Here is a 13,541-nt window from a genome sequence, read left to right as displayed (position 1 = left end):
TCACGGTCTTTTCCAATGAGTCACTTCTTCACATACAGTGGCCAAAGTACTGGAGTTTCAGCTTCAGCATCAGTCCTTCCAATGAATATTCAGGACTGATTTTCTTTAGGATGAACTGGCTGGATCTCCTTGCAGTCTAAGGGATGCTCAAAAGTCTTCTTCAACACCAAAGTTCAAAAGCGTCAATTCTTCTGCACTCAGCTTTCTTTATGGTCCAACTCTCACATCCATACATGACTACTGGAAAAACCAAAGCTTTGACTAGATGGACCTTTGTTTGCGAAGTAGTGTCTCTGCTTTTTAATTTGCTGTCTAGGATGGTCACAGCTTTACTTCCAAAGAGCAAGCGTCTTTTAATTTCATGGCTGCAGTCACCATCTGCAGTGATTTTGGAGCCCAAGAAAATAAAGTCTGTCACAGTTTCCACTATTTCCCCATCTATTTGCCATGAAGTGATGGCACCAGATGCCATAATCTTAGTTTACTGAATGCTGAGCTTTAAGCCAACTTTTTCACTCTCCTCTTTCACTTTCGTCAAGAGGCTCTTTAGTTCCTCTTCGCTTTGTACCATAAGGGTAGTGTCATCTGCATATCTCAAGTTCTTGATATTTCTCCCAGCAATCTTGATTCCAGCGTGTGCTTCATCCAGTCCAGCATTTCTCATGAAGTAATCTATATATAAGTTAAATAAGCAGGGTGACAATATACAGCCTTGAAGTACTCCTTTCCCAATTTGGAACCAGTGTGTTGTTCCATGACCAGTTCTAACTGTTGCTTCTTGACCTGCGTACAGATTTCTCAGGAGGCACTAAGATGGTCTGGTATTCTCATCTCATTCAGAATTTTCCACGGTTTGTTGTGATCCATACAGTCGAAGACCTTCGCATAGTCAATAAAGCAGAAGTAGATGTTTTTCTGGAACTCTCTTGCTTTTTCGATGATCCAGCAGATGTTGGCAATTTAATCTCTGGTTCCTCTGACTTTTCTAAATCCAGCTTTAACATCTGGAAGTTCCCAGTTCGCATACTGTTGAAGCCTGGCTTGGAGAATTTTGAGCATTTCTTTGCTAGCATGTGAGATGAGTGCAGTTGTGCAGTAGTTGAACATTCTTTGGAGTTCCCTTTCTTTGGGACTGGAATGAACACTGACATTTTCCAGTCCTGTGGCCACTGCTGAGTTTTCCAAATCTGCTGGCATATTGAGTGCAGCACTTTCACAGCATCATCTTTTAGGATTTGAAATAGCTCACCTGGAATTCCATCACCTCCACTAGCTTTGTTCCTAGTGATGCTTCCTAAGGCCCACTTGACTTCACATTCCAGGATGTCTGGCTCTAGGTGAGTGATCACACCATCATGATTTTCTGGGTCATGAAGATCTTTTTTGTACAGTTCTTCTGTGTATTTTTGCTACCTCTTCTTAATATCTTCTGCTTCTGTTAGGTCCATACCATTTCTGTTCTTTATTGTGCCCATCTTTGCATGAAATATTCCTTTGGTAACTCTAATTTTCTTGAAGAGATCTCTAGTCTGTTCCATTCTATTGTTTTCCTTTATTTCTTTGCATTGATTGCTAAGGAAGGCTTTCTTATCTCTCCTTGCTGTTCTTTGGAACTCTGTATTCAAATGGGTATGTCTTTTCCTTTTCTCCTTTGCCTTTTGCTTCTCTTCTTTTCTCAGCTATTTTTAAGGCCTCCTCAACCGTTTTGCCTTTTGCAATACTTTTTCTTGGGGATGGTCCTGATCACTGCCTCTTGTACAATGTCATGAACCTCCATCCATAGTTCTTCAGGCACTCTATCAGATCTAATCCCTTGAATCTATTTGTCACTTCCACTGTATAATCATAAGGAATTTGACTTAGGTCATACCTGAATGGTCTAGTGGTTTTCCCTACTTTCTTCAATTTAAAACTGAATTTGTCAATAAGGAGTTCATGATCGTGTAGACCGTCAGTGTTAATGAAATTATATTTTGAAGTCTTAGTGATTTAAATCAGCAAGTGTACTACACATTCACAATTTTAAAGCATTCTAATATCTATTATCTAGTTGATGCTAAAATCAATCTGGGATTAAGCAAGACAGGTATTATTCTTCCCAGTTTCAGGTGAAGAAACCGAGGTACAAAATGCAGCAGCAACCTGCCTGTGGTCACACAAGGTCACAGGCAGGACATAGAGCCAGCCTCCACCCTCACAAGGGTGCACTCTCTGCCCACCCAGCTGCCTCCTCCCAGGTCTGCTTGTGCAGATGAGAAGGGAAGTGAGAGAGGTCTGAGGGGCCAGAGAAGGCTTCGTGGAGGGCTGGGGCTGGCTCTTGAAGATGAACAGGGACAACAGAATGGACAGCTCTAGCAAAGACTGAGCATAGCCAGAGGGTTATGTGGAGATGGACCAAAGCCTCTTTCCAAATCTCTCCTGTGCCTGAGGTGAGTGCAGGCTGCAGAATCCTCCCAAAACGCTCAAACTGCACTTCAGCCAAGATTCCTAATCTCAGCATGTCCCTGAGCAGCCGGCCAGTCACTGACACTGTACCTCCATTGTGGTGGGAGCTGGGGTGGGGGGCAGGGAAGAACAGAGAGAACGCCAGACAAACCTGAGTTTGAAGGCTGACTCCTCCATGTACGCAAGACCTGCCAGGGACTCAGTTTCCTCCCTTGAACGGGGCACAGTAATGCTGGACCTGCCGAGTTCTGTGAAGATTAGATGAGACAAGGTCTGTGAGGTCTGTGGCACATGCTGGATGACTGAAACCCCGTAGCTCCCTTCCTGGCTCTTCTGAGGGCAGGTGAGAGCTGGCCCCTGTGCTCTGCACCCTCTGAGAAGTTTGGAACACAGAGGAGCGATTGCAGACAGGACGGTGGCAGGCCAAGGCGGGGCTGCCCTCCTCCCCGTGGGGCCACAGGCTGCACGTCTCAGAGGGCGGTTTATCTCACCCTTCCCGCCTCTGAACACGGAGGCTAATTTCCTGCTAAGTGAAGCCCTTGGCAGCTGAGCTCCCGCATATGGCGGGCTCCCCTGTTTGCTGTCAGAACAAAGCCCTGTGCTCCGTGTAAATGCCATGCATTTTAATTGTCTGAGCAGTCTTCTTGCTTGCCATCCAGGGAGACAAGATGCATCTTGAATAAGGTACTGTCAGAGGAAGCCTGGGTGTGCTGGATAACTCGCTGCAGCTTCAGGGACGGCCCTTGAGGCCAAACAGCTGGACTCCTGGGGGCCAAAACTAGGGACTCCATCCACAGTGTGCAGGCTGTAGGTGAGACTTGCTGGCACTTCCCTAAAGGAGGAGGAGTTGGGGTTGGGGAAGGGCACAGAAGAACTAACAGAATAATGAGAGCACCTGAGTTTGGGTCACCCCCCATAAACGGACTCTAAAATAAGGATTTGAGTGCAAGAATTTTTTTTGGCAAGTGAGGAAACAGCTGGAGGGAGTGGGAATAGACAGAAAAGGAAAGACTGCCCATCAAGGGCGCATAACTGAGGAGGCGGCCTCTGTGGGCAACCAGCTTAAGCCTGCGAGGGACTCTGGGAGCCCGTGTAGAATGTGCCCTGCAAGCAGCGGGCAAGGGAGCTGGGGAACATACTGCACGCTCCCTCAGGCCTTAGCTCAGGGCTGCCATGGGGGAGGGGAGCTGTAAATCCTTGGCACCTCTGGCCTACCATGCTCAGGGACAGTTGGGCTGCAGTGGCCAGAGGGAGGCCTTGGGCTAAGGGTGAAAATGCTGGGAGCTGGACACCAGGTCAGCTTGCTCTGAGGTGGGCTGATGGAAGCGGGCAGAGGCAGCTGGCAGCACCTGCTGCATTCATTCATTTGGATTAGCGTTTGGAACGGGGAAAAATCCCTGGACAAGGTAGGAGTCAGTAAACGAGGAACCAAGTCTCATCTTCGCCTCCTGCTCGAGGTTCCATTACCACAATGTGCTGAGCCTCAGTTTCTCTATCTGTAAAATGGGAATGATAATGCCCACCTTCCAGCACTGTAATCTAGTGAGATAAAGTGTGCAAAACTCTGACATCTGGCAGGTACTCCATAGACACACCTTTCTTTCCACAGCCCCTTGGTAGGAAGAACAAAGTGGGTTTGGAGGACGTCATGCTGGAAGTCACCACCAGGTGGCAGCACAAGGCATTCGTTTCTTCACTCTGCTCCTATTGAGGAGGCCCTTGATTGGTGTGTGTGTTGAACCAGGCAGTGGTGTGCTTCCTGCCTTGCAGGTTAGGGGATCAAGGCTGAACAGCCTCCTGTCCCGCTTGTGAAGAGTAGCTGAGTCCTCTATTGATGGGTGTGATACCTAGAGAGCGTGAACCAGTTCCCCCAGGGATATAGAGCAACGTCAGCCTCACCCCTGCCCTCAAGAAGTCTGTAGTGGGGGGAGGGAGGCAGAAGTGCATACGTCAGGCAATGGAGGGGGGCAGTGCTCTAACCTGGGAAACACAGAGGGAGTCGAGGGAGTCGGAGCAGCCCCAACAATGTGTCTGCAGCCCCTGACTACGTGCATATTGAACTCCTGGGGAGCAAGTGGTGTCAGACTCGTCAATGTGTTCCCCACAGAGCCTGGCCGGGGGCCTGGCACCGGGACAGGATGCCCAGGAAGAGAAGAAAGCTATTTTCTAATGTCTGCCCTGTTTGGGGCAGAAGGAGCACCCTTGTTTGGTGGGGTCTCAGAGAACAGAGCCTGGGCCCAGGTGGGCAGCCTGGAGGAGGTGGGCTTTTACACCTAATGAGGACCTTTAAGATGGACCCACGCTCTGGCTCCCCAAGAGTGGACTTTTCTGCTGGTGGCAGTGGTGGGGCTGGCAGTAGTTCAGGCCAGCCCTTCCCGAGCCTGGCTATGTGTGACTATAGCTGCGTTTAGAACCTGAATTTGAATCCCCTTTGGGATGTGGCTTAAAGCTTGGTATTTTCATATATCAAGGTGTTTAAAAAGAGGTCTGCCTGCAGGGTGTGACTGTCCTGGAGTCTCTCTCACTGGGGCCAGAGCGCAAGCTCTGGGGCCAGCACTCCTCCCCACGCAGCCACCTTCTGACATCTAGACAAAGTTGTAACTGGCCTCCAGGCCGGGTCTCAAGCTCACTATTTTTTTCCTAAATAGGAAACACAAAACTGGTTAAGGGATGGGGGTAGGGAAACGTGGAAGTCAGATGCGTTTGAAGGAAAGCAGCTTTGAAGTCCTGAGGCCATTATGTTAATGGCATTACTCAATTTCTGGAAGCAATCCTGATTAAATATTCATTGACTTTGATTATACTGAAATTAGGGCTAAAGCGTGAAGTCAAATTGAGGGGAGTAATGGTAGTGTAAATAATGCATGGCCTCTAAATTGAAAACACCAGCCTGTGCGGCCCCGGCTCCCCCCCACCCGGCTCGTCACTGTGCCATTTGTTTAGAAAGTGATTAGTCCAGTGTGGGCATCTCTTACCAGCTGGGACATGGAATTGGCAGGGTCCAGGACTCTGTGACTGCGGGAGAACTGAAGCAGGAACCTTGCAGCAGTGGGTTTTCTAAAGGTCGGGGACCTGGCCCTTGGGCATCTTGGCAAAGCCTCATCGCAGAGTCCTGTGTCCTTTGAGTGATACAGCCGTGGACAGTGGAATCTCCTGCCACTCAATCTTTGTGTAATTTTTGAATAGAAAGGGGTGGGAGAAGAATGGACCAGGAGGCAGGTTAGAATAACCAGGTGAGACTTACAATGAGTGCCGTAGAGAGACAGGTAAACTGACTATACAGTTGTGATATGAGTGCTTCATAGAGGCATGTATAAGAGGCTCCTGTGGGAATCTACAGAGTAATTTCACTGGGAGGAGAGAGGGTGAGGATGGCTATTGGGAGTGGGGTGGCCAGGCTAGGGTGCAGGAGGAGTCAGGGCAATGTCAAGGGAACTGGCTTAAGGGCATCTTAATTTGGTCCCAGGCTTGGCACAGAGTAGAGGCTAATGATGTTAGTAGATAAATGGATGCATGGGTGGCTAAGAAAATGGCATTCAGGAAGGAGGAAACAACACTCTCTGCCTCCTGGAGGAAAACTGTCACTCTGAAATCTGGGAGGACAATCAACTAGCAAGGGAGCCTGGTCACTGCCCACTAACTACACGCGGGCTCTATGCCGGGATAGAGAACCGTCTCCTTTTGCGTCTCTGAACGATCGCATGAGGAGGGTACAATTATTATCCCATTTTACCGTCAAGAAAAGCAACACTTCAGAGGCTGATCCACACATAACAGCTAGTTAAAAACATGACACACACAGCTAGTAAGTGAAGCTGGAATTGAAACCCATGTTTATTTGTGAAGCCATATTTAAAAACCTCAGTGGTTCTGCATCTCCAGCAATAGATATTTATATATAGATAATCATATTCTCTCTCTTTCTCACCCATCCTCCCTACCCACTGCTCTTTATCGCTAGGATAAAGACAGGATCCTGTTAGGATCCTGAGAGAGGCTGGGGGCCAGGTTAGGAGGGACGCCTGCGTGTAGGTCAGCATATAAGGAATCCTCAGTACCAAGAAAGCCTTGCGGGTGCCAGCGCCACACCCCAAACCACAGGCTCTATCTTTTTTGGTTTTTAAAGGAGTTCTAGACAAGGGGATTAAAGCAAGTCGGGGGTGGGTAGGAGAACGTACAAAGGCAGAGAGTCTGAGAAGGGCTGCGTGCCCATGGCAGCTGGGGCTCTGCAGGTCGAGGCTGGGTGGGAAGAGAGACAGAACCAGACCCTGGCAGCCTGGGGCCCCCGTGGAGGCTCCAGAGCAGTGCGGGGGGCGGGGTAGGGGGTGGAGGGGGTGTGAGCAAGCTGCTCACAGTTTTCTAGCAGGACAGAAAACCTGGAAGTCACAGGAGAAATCTCTCTGCCTTTCATTTTCCCGTGGACTTGAAAGGAGGTTTCTGTTTGGGGTTGCGGAGTCGGAGGCTGATCAGTAAGGTAACAGAGGAATGGATTTCACCAGGCTTCTGCCTCTTGGTTGCGTCTCAGGGACTTTGAGCTGCTAGAGAGCAGAAGACTGGTCTAGTGGAGCGCCACCTTTTGGCGAGACAGAGGCAAGTCCCAGAGACCGTCCTGCCTTTCAAGGAGCCCAAGGACCGCATCGGAGCCTCCCATGAGAGGGTCTGCATCTCTGCGTGCACATCTGTCATTATGGAACCTGCTTTTGTGGAGCAAGAGATGAGTTCTGTGACAGGGAAGCAGGCTAGCCAGTAGTCGAGGACTCTGGGGTGGATTCTCAACTCTTCCCCCACTATGTGGCGTCTGGGGCAAGCAACCTCATTTCTAGCCCAGTTTCCTCTCTGTGGGTAAAATGGGACTAAATATCTTTCCCATGCAAGTAGTTTTTAGATACACTCCCTTTCCCAGCAAATATCACTGGGCATTTAATCTGCGCCTAGCCCTGTCCTGGGCAACAGAGGTCCAGGGGCCCTGCTGGGAAGATTAATCAATAAGAGCCAGGGTAGAAAAAGACCTTGATGCTGGGAAAGATTGAGGGCAGGAGGAGAAAGGCACAGCTGAGGATGAAATGGTTGGATGGCATCACCAACTTAAGGGACATGAGTCTGAGCAAACTCTGAAAGATAGTGAAGGACAGGGAAGCCTGGTATGCTGTAGTCAGTGGGGTTGTGAAGAATCAGACACGACTCAGCAACTGAACAACACAAAAGGGGCTTCCCTAGTGGTCTAGAGGCTAAAACTCCAGCCTCCTAATGCAAGGGACCCGGATTTGATCCCTGGTCAGGGAACTAGATCACACATACCCAATGGAGCAGCCAGAATAAATAAATAAAAGTCATCCTGAAAAAGAGAGAGAGAGAGGAACAAAGAGGCTGGAATACTCGAGGAAATGAGCATGTGTCTGCCTATGCTGGGCCGCCTCTATGGTGTGAGCCCGGTAGCCACACGGCCTGGAGTTGAATTCTGTATCTTCCCGCTCAGTGCCCAATGACCATTGGCAAGCTAATTGAGAGTTCTTACCCAGTAGGGTTGCCAAGATGATGAAATGAGGTAATCCAGGCAAGAGCCTGCAGCACTTGGCAAACAGTAAGTCTCAAAAGGCCTCCTCTGTCATTGGATGTTGCGGGCTTCTTCCCCAGAACACGACATTCCCTCCCATCCCACTTGCCTGTGTAAGAAGGAAAGAGGTAGAAGAGGGGAGAGAGAAAGCCCTGAGAAGTAGTCGCTAGCCTGTATCTGATCCTGTAACACAAGGAACACTGTAACATACACTTCCTGAATCACCCTGGAAGGTGAGGGGGTCACCTGTTAGGACAAGCCAATTGCAGCTGAAGCCCCGACCTGCCGGAGATCACCATCCTTTTAGGAGTAGGACCAGGACTTGGATCCGGTGCTGCCTGAGTGGGAAGCAGGGCCATGGCTGTTTGCAAACACAATGATAGTCCCCCTTATGGTCTATGGGGGCGGCCTGCCCACGCTCCCTCTCAAAGACGCCTCCCCGCCTCCTAAGCCGCTCTCCGTGTGGGTGACTTGACAGACAGCCTCGCAAAGCCTTTCCAGCTCCCCAGCGTTACCTGCAGCCCCCAGAAGGAGGCTGGGATGGCAGACTTCCAGCCTCCCCAGCATGCCGCCCCCAGTGCTGGCGCTGGAATCTGTCGGTGCCTTTCAGACTCAGAATTAATGGGACTCCTGCTAGATTCTGTGTGTTTCACTGTTTCTGAAATGACCATTCTTTGCCATGGGCTCCTGCTGAGTTCTAACACCAGGAACTTGGGGTTGGGTCCCCCAGCCTCCATGTCTCTCTCCCTCCTCTCTTCTTTCTCCCTCTTACTTGGACTTTTAATGGGAGGAGGTAACAGTCTAAGGGGCTTCCCAGGGCACTTGCGGTAAAGAACCTGCCTGCCAATGCGGGAGACATGAGATGTCGTTTTGATCCGTGGGTCGGGAAGATCTCCTGGAGGAGGGCATAGCAACCCACTCCAGTATCCTTGCCTTGTATCCTTGTGGACAGTATCCTTGTCCTTGGGAGGATCCCATGCACAGAAGAGCCTGGCGGGCTACAGTCCATAGGGTCACAAAGAGTCGGATACGACTAAAGTGATTTAGCACGCACACACGGTAACAGTCTAACTGGTGAAGTCTTTAGAAACAAATTGTTTTACAATAAAACTTTAGATGCCTCCTTAGTAGAAATTCATAGAAGGGACAAATTTTGTGGACTCTGATGAGAAAAGGCTCTAAGGAGCAGAGACCCCAACTGGGAAGGTGAGGAGGATCAGGCCCCAAGGAGGATGAGGGAGGGCCCAGTCCAGCAAGAGGCATAGCCAATGCCCAGGCGTGCTTGGGGTTCAAGCAGGCAGGACTGGTATTCTGGAAGGAGCAGGGGGAAATGGAGGGCGGGGTCCATTGCTGACTCAGCCATGCCAACCTGGGAAGCTGTCTGCTGCTCTGGGTCTACTTCCCAGGGTGATGTGAAAACTCAAATAGACAGTGAGCGTGCTCTTCACCCCATCCGGCGTTGTGTGAGTTATGAAGCTAGTCATGGCTCCTGGGATGGAATTGTGTAGAGCAAAGAAGGGGGCACTTCCGTGGCCTTCACCCTCAACTTCTCGCCCATAAGACTCCAGCCAGGACAGTGCCTTCTGTGAGCAGAAAGTTCTTGTTCCCAATGCTCTACCTTGGCTCATAATGTTAAAGCCTTCCACCCACTCTGTCTCTCTGAACACTCTTCCTTTCTCAGGGACTCCTTCCCAAAAGGCTTCCCGGAGTCCTCTGATCCTGTGCTGTGCAGAACACAGCCCTGAGGCACATGTGAGCCTTTCAACTGGGGTCAGTCCGATGGAGACGCACTCACGTGTAAAATTTGTTGTTTAGTCACCAAGTCATGTTTGACCTTTTGTGACCCCATGCACTGTAGCCACTAGGCTCCTGTGTCCTTGGGATATTCCAGGTAAGAATACTGGAGTAGGTTGCCATGCCCTCCTCTAGGGGATCTTTCCAACCCAGATCAAACCCATGTCTCCTGCAATGGCAGATGGATTCTTTACCGCTGAGCCACCAGGGAAGCCCATGTGTAAAATACACAGTTGCATTTAAGACTTAGAATAGAAAGTAATACAAGTATTTCATTAATAAATTTTTTCATATTAATTATGTGTTGAAATGATAGTTCAGATACTTGAGTAAAATAAAATATACCAGTAAAATTAATTCCATTTATTCTCTTCGTATTTTCAATGTGGCTTTTAGGGACTTGGCCCATGACTCACATTTGCCATATTTGTGCTGCTTCTCCTGGTTAGTCTGATTTTAACCTCTGTTTATGTTCCTAGATGTTCAGGGTAGGTTTCAACACTTGATAAGGTGATACTTTGCTATTTTTGCCCTGTTTTATTTTACGCGTATAATTCCCTACATGTGATCTGCTACCGATTGTATGCCCTCAGCCTTTCGGTCCAACACCAATGACTTCCTTAATCCCTGAAAAGCAGTTTGTGTCATCACCTGTTCAGGGTGCGGGCAGCTTCTCAGCAGTACTCTGGTCTCCCCTGCAATGTTAGTGAGGGGAGAGGGAGTTGTCTTCTAATATTGGAGGAATCTGGGCCCCTGGGGCCATGGGTTCCATAACATCAGTGTCTACTTTCTGAGCTGGTAGAATCTGTTCTGACTGCATAAAGCATCCCCCTCAGCAACAGTCAGCAGGAGTGCATGAATGGATGGATATGAATGAAGCAGGACTGGAGATAAACTTTGAAGACAGGAGTAGAGCAGAGGAAGGGATACTGGGCCCAAGACAGTGCCTGCAGGGTGGATGCATGGAAAGGGCTGTGGGGGAGCCAGGAGCATCGGAAGCAGGAGGGAGGGATGACCTGAAAGCCTAGGTGGGCTCCAGAGTAGAGAGAACTCCAGGGCCCACACAAGAGAAGGACCAGTGGAGTTTGGCTGAGTAGGGTCCTCACCTCCATCATCTTTTCCAAACACACTGAACTCCTCTGGATCCTCTGAGCTGCCAGAGGCATGCAGGGGTGTGAAGGTCTCTTCTCTCCCCACTGCTTCCCTTCCTTCTTTCTTTTCTTCCTTCCATAGATATTTATTCTGTACCTGCTATTCTAGGTTTTGAGGTTACAGGCAGTAAATCAGATGGCAAAGTGACTGTCTTCAGGAAACCTGTATTCCAGTGAGGAGAAGAAAATAAATACCCACGCCTCAGGGTGTGGCAAGTACTATGGACAGACAGTGGGGGAAGGGCAGACTGCTGCAATGTAGAGGGTGATGGGGAGGCTCCCCATGCGGGGTGACACCTGAGCAGACCTCAGAGGAACCTGCCAGCCGCGGAGAGGGTCATCATGAGCAGGGCTCCAAAGTCGGGGGAGCTGCCACAGGCGCTGGCTGACGGCCTCCACAGACCACATACAGCAACGTGATCATCAGAAACTCTCGGGGAGAATGGAAGCAACAGATGGCGTTCGTGTCCTTGTTTCATAGGAGGACAGTGAGGCTCAGAGAGGTGAAGAAATAGACACAAGGTCACACAGCTGCTGATCAACAGATCTGGGTTTCAAACCCTGGTCTGGGGACTTTTTCCACTGCAGACTAACAACTCCATTCTGAGATCACAAGACCAGGTCACAGAAGGCCGTTTGCATGGACAGCCTGTCCTGCTGCCTGTGTGCATTGAGGCTGGGGTGGCTTCAGCTCAGGGCACGGCCTGCAGTGCAGACTCATCGCCGGCTGACAGGAGCCCCGTGGGGCCCTTCCCTCCATCTCACCTCTCCATTAAGCAGCTCAGCTCCGTCCCAGCCCCACAGTCTCTGGACACACGTTTACAGATTTCAATTGAAGCCAATGGTCGGGCAGCTCCCCTGGCCTTTCCTCCGGGTCTCGTCCTTCTCTCTAAACTCGCCTCCCTCCTCGGGTTCTCTGTGTGCCTTCACTGCGTGTCTGTCACCTTCTCCACATTTGCCTGCTTCTCTGTCTTGACTCCATCTGCCTGCATCTGCCTCTGTCTCCCTGGCAGACGTCCCAACCTCTCCTGTCCGTCACCTGACCTGACCGTCTCCCTCACCAGCTCCACAGGTTGCCTTCCTGGCTTCCCAGCAGCTCTGTTAAATGCAGGCAGAACTCGGGCTGCGCTACAGTGAGAGGGCTGTGAATGTGGTCGTGGGCAGGGGGCTCCTTCACGGCCCTTTTTGCCTCTGCCTTCTGTTCTCTCCCTCCCACTTGGACTCTTCACTAACAAGCTTCCTGTCTGGCCTTCTCTTGACCAGTGTCCAGACCCCCTCACCTTGGCCCAGCAGCAGGAGGCAACCCTGTTAGGAACTCCAGAGCAGTGTAAGAGTGCTTTGAGGGATCCACACAGGCTGACACAACCTGAGTCTTCAACTATAATCACAATGACAACCCTCTGACAGGAGAAGGAACATCTTCCCACCCTGACCCCTTCCTGACCCCTTCCTGGGGGAGTAGGCGTGGTCTCTGGAACTGGCCACCTAATGGTCTAGGCAGCCAGACTCTGAGGGCCTGCAGAGCCAGAGAAATGATTTTCCTCTGGGCGTTTTTAGAACATTACACGACTGCCAATGAGAGCTTCCTTATTTGATTTGCAAAAAGTGGCTCCAGTGGTTCAGCTGGTAAAGACCCCACCTGCCAATGCAGAAGACACAAGAGACACAGATTCAATCCCTGGGTCAGGAAGATCCCCTGGGAAAGGAAATGACACCCCACTCCAGCATTCTTGCCTGGAGAATCCCATGGACTGGAGCCTGGTGGGCTACAGTCAAGGAGTCAGAGACGACTGAAGCAGCCTCAAACTGGAGGGTGCGTTAGGCCATCTTTCCATTCATCCCCCTTCCCCAGCACAGCAAAGTAGAAAGTAAGTACATCCAGTGTGGTTTTGGTAAAGCCACTGCTCTTTCTGTTGCTCTGTACTTCAGATCTCAGTTCTTGACTGGTTTGTGACTACAGAGTGAATTCCCTGAGGCTCATCAGTAAGCGCCACCCTCACCTTCCCATCAGTGGTTCCCACCCTGACTACCTATGTCTTCACTTGTTGATAGAGCCAAATGACCGAGAGTGAGGCCAACCCTTGAGGGCAGCAGACCCAGCCCTCTGCCCTCTTGCACACAGCCTCTCCTGGATGAGTGTTGCTGGAGAGAGAATTCTTTAAGACTCTGCTTGTAATGCTTTTTGCCTCACCCCCTCAAACTTCCTCCTGCCCTGATGGTTTGGGTGGTGTGGGGAAGCTAGTGGTCAGCTGTGATTCACTGAAGGAGACTCTGCACGACTGCACAGGTGGAGGGCAGGAAGCTTGGCTCCGAGTCTGCTGGTGACCCCAGGGGAAGGCTGAGGGGGGATGGGGCGCACGTGCTCTCTGTTAGGTTTCTAGAAGAGTGTGATGTCTGTATCAGAAGGGGATTCTGATGGGAAAGAAGTAGAGCTTCTGCCAAACACCAGAATGAGTCTTCTGGCCCCCATTTCTCACCATGCCATGGGATGCAGGGGAGAAAATTTCTTGAGCTGGGCAAGCACAGGGGACCACCTGGGACTTGGTGGATGTTTGATGGAAAGAATCAGCATCTTCCTTCACAGATGGCCCCACCCC

At 50.4% G+C, this 13,541-nt stretch overlaps 1 protein-coding gene and 1 pseudogene across 1 annotated transcript in view; one reads left to right on the top strand and one right to left on the bottom strand.

Moving 5' to 3' along the window:
• The window catches only part of AGBL4 (AGBL carboxypeptidase 4), a 1,400,873-nt gene that overhangs the window by 1,224,773 nt on the left and 162,559 nt on the right, over positions 1-13,541 (top strand). The gene's annotated exons all lie outside the window — the stretch shown is intronic.
• Positions 3,817-8,670, bottom strand: LOC148778011 (uncharacterized; annotated as a pseudogene).

Source organism: Moschus berezovskii, chromosome 4 (genome assembly GCF_049115385.1).
Source record: "Moschus berezovskii isolate FMDL1 chromosome 4, NW_MosBer_1.0, whole genome shotgun sequence".
NCBI lineage: Eukaryota > Metazoa > Chordata > Mammalia > Artiodactyla > Moschidae > Moschus > Moschus berezovskii.
This window is presented reverse-complemented; position numbering and strand designations above follow the sequence as displayed.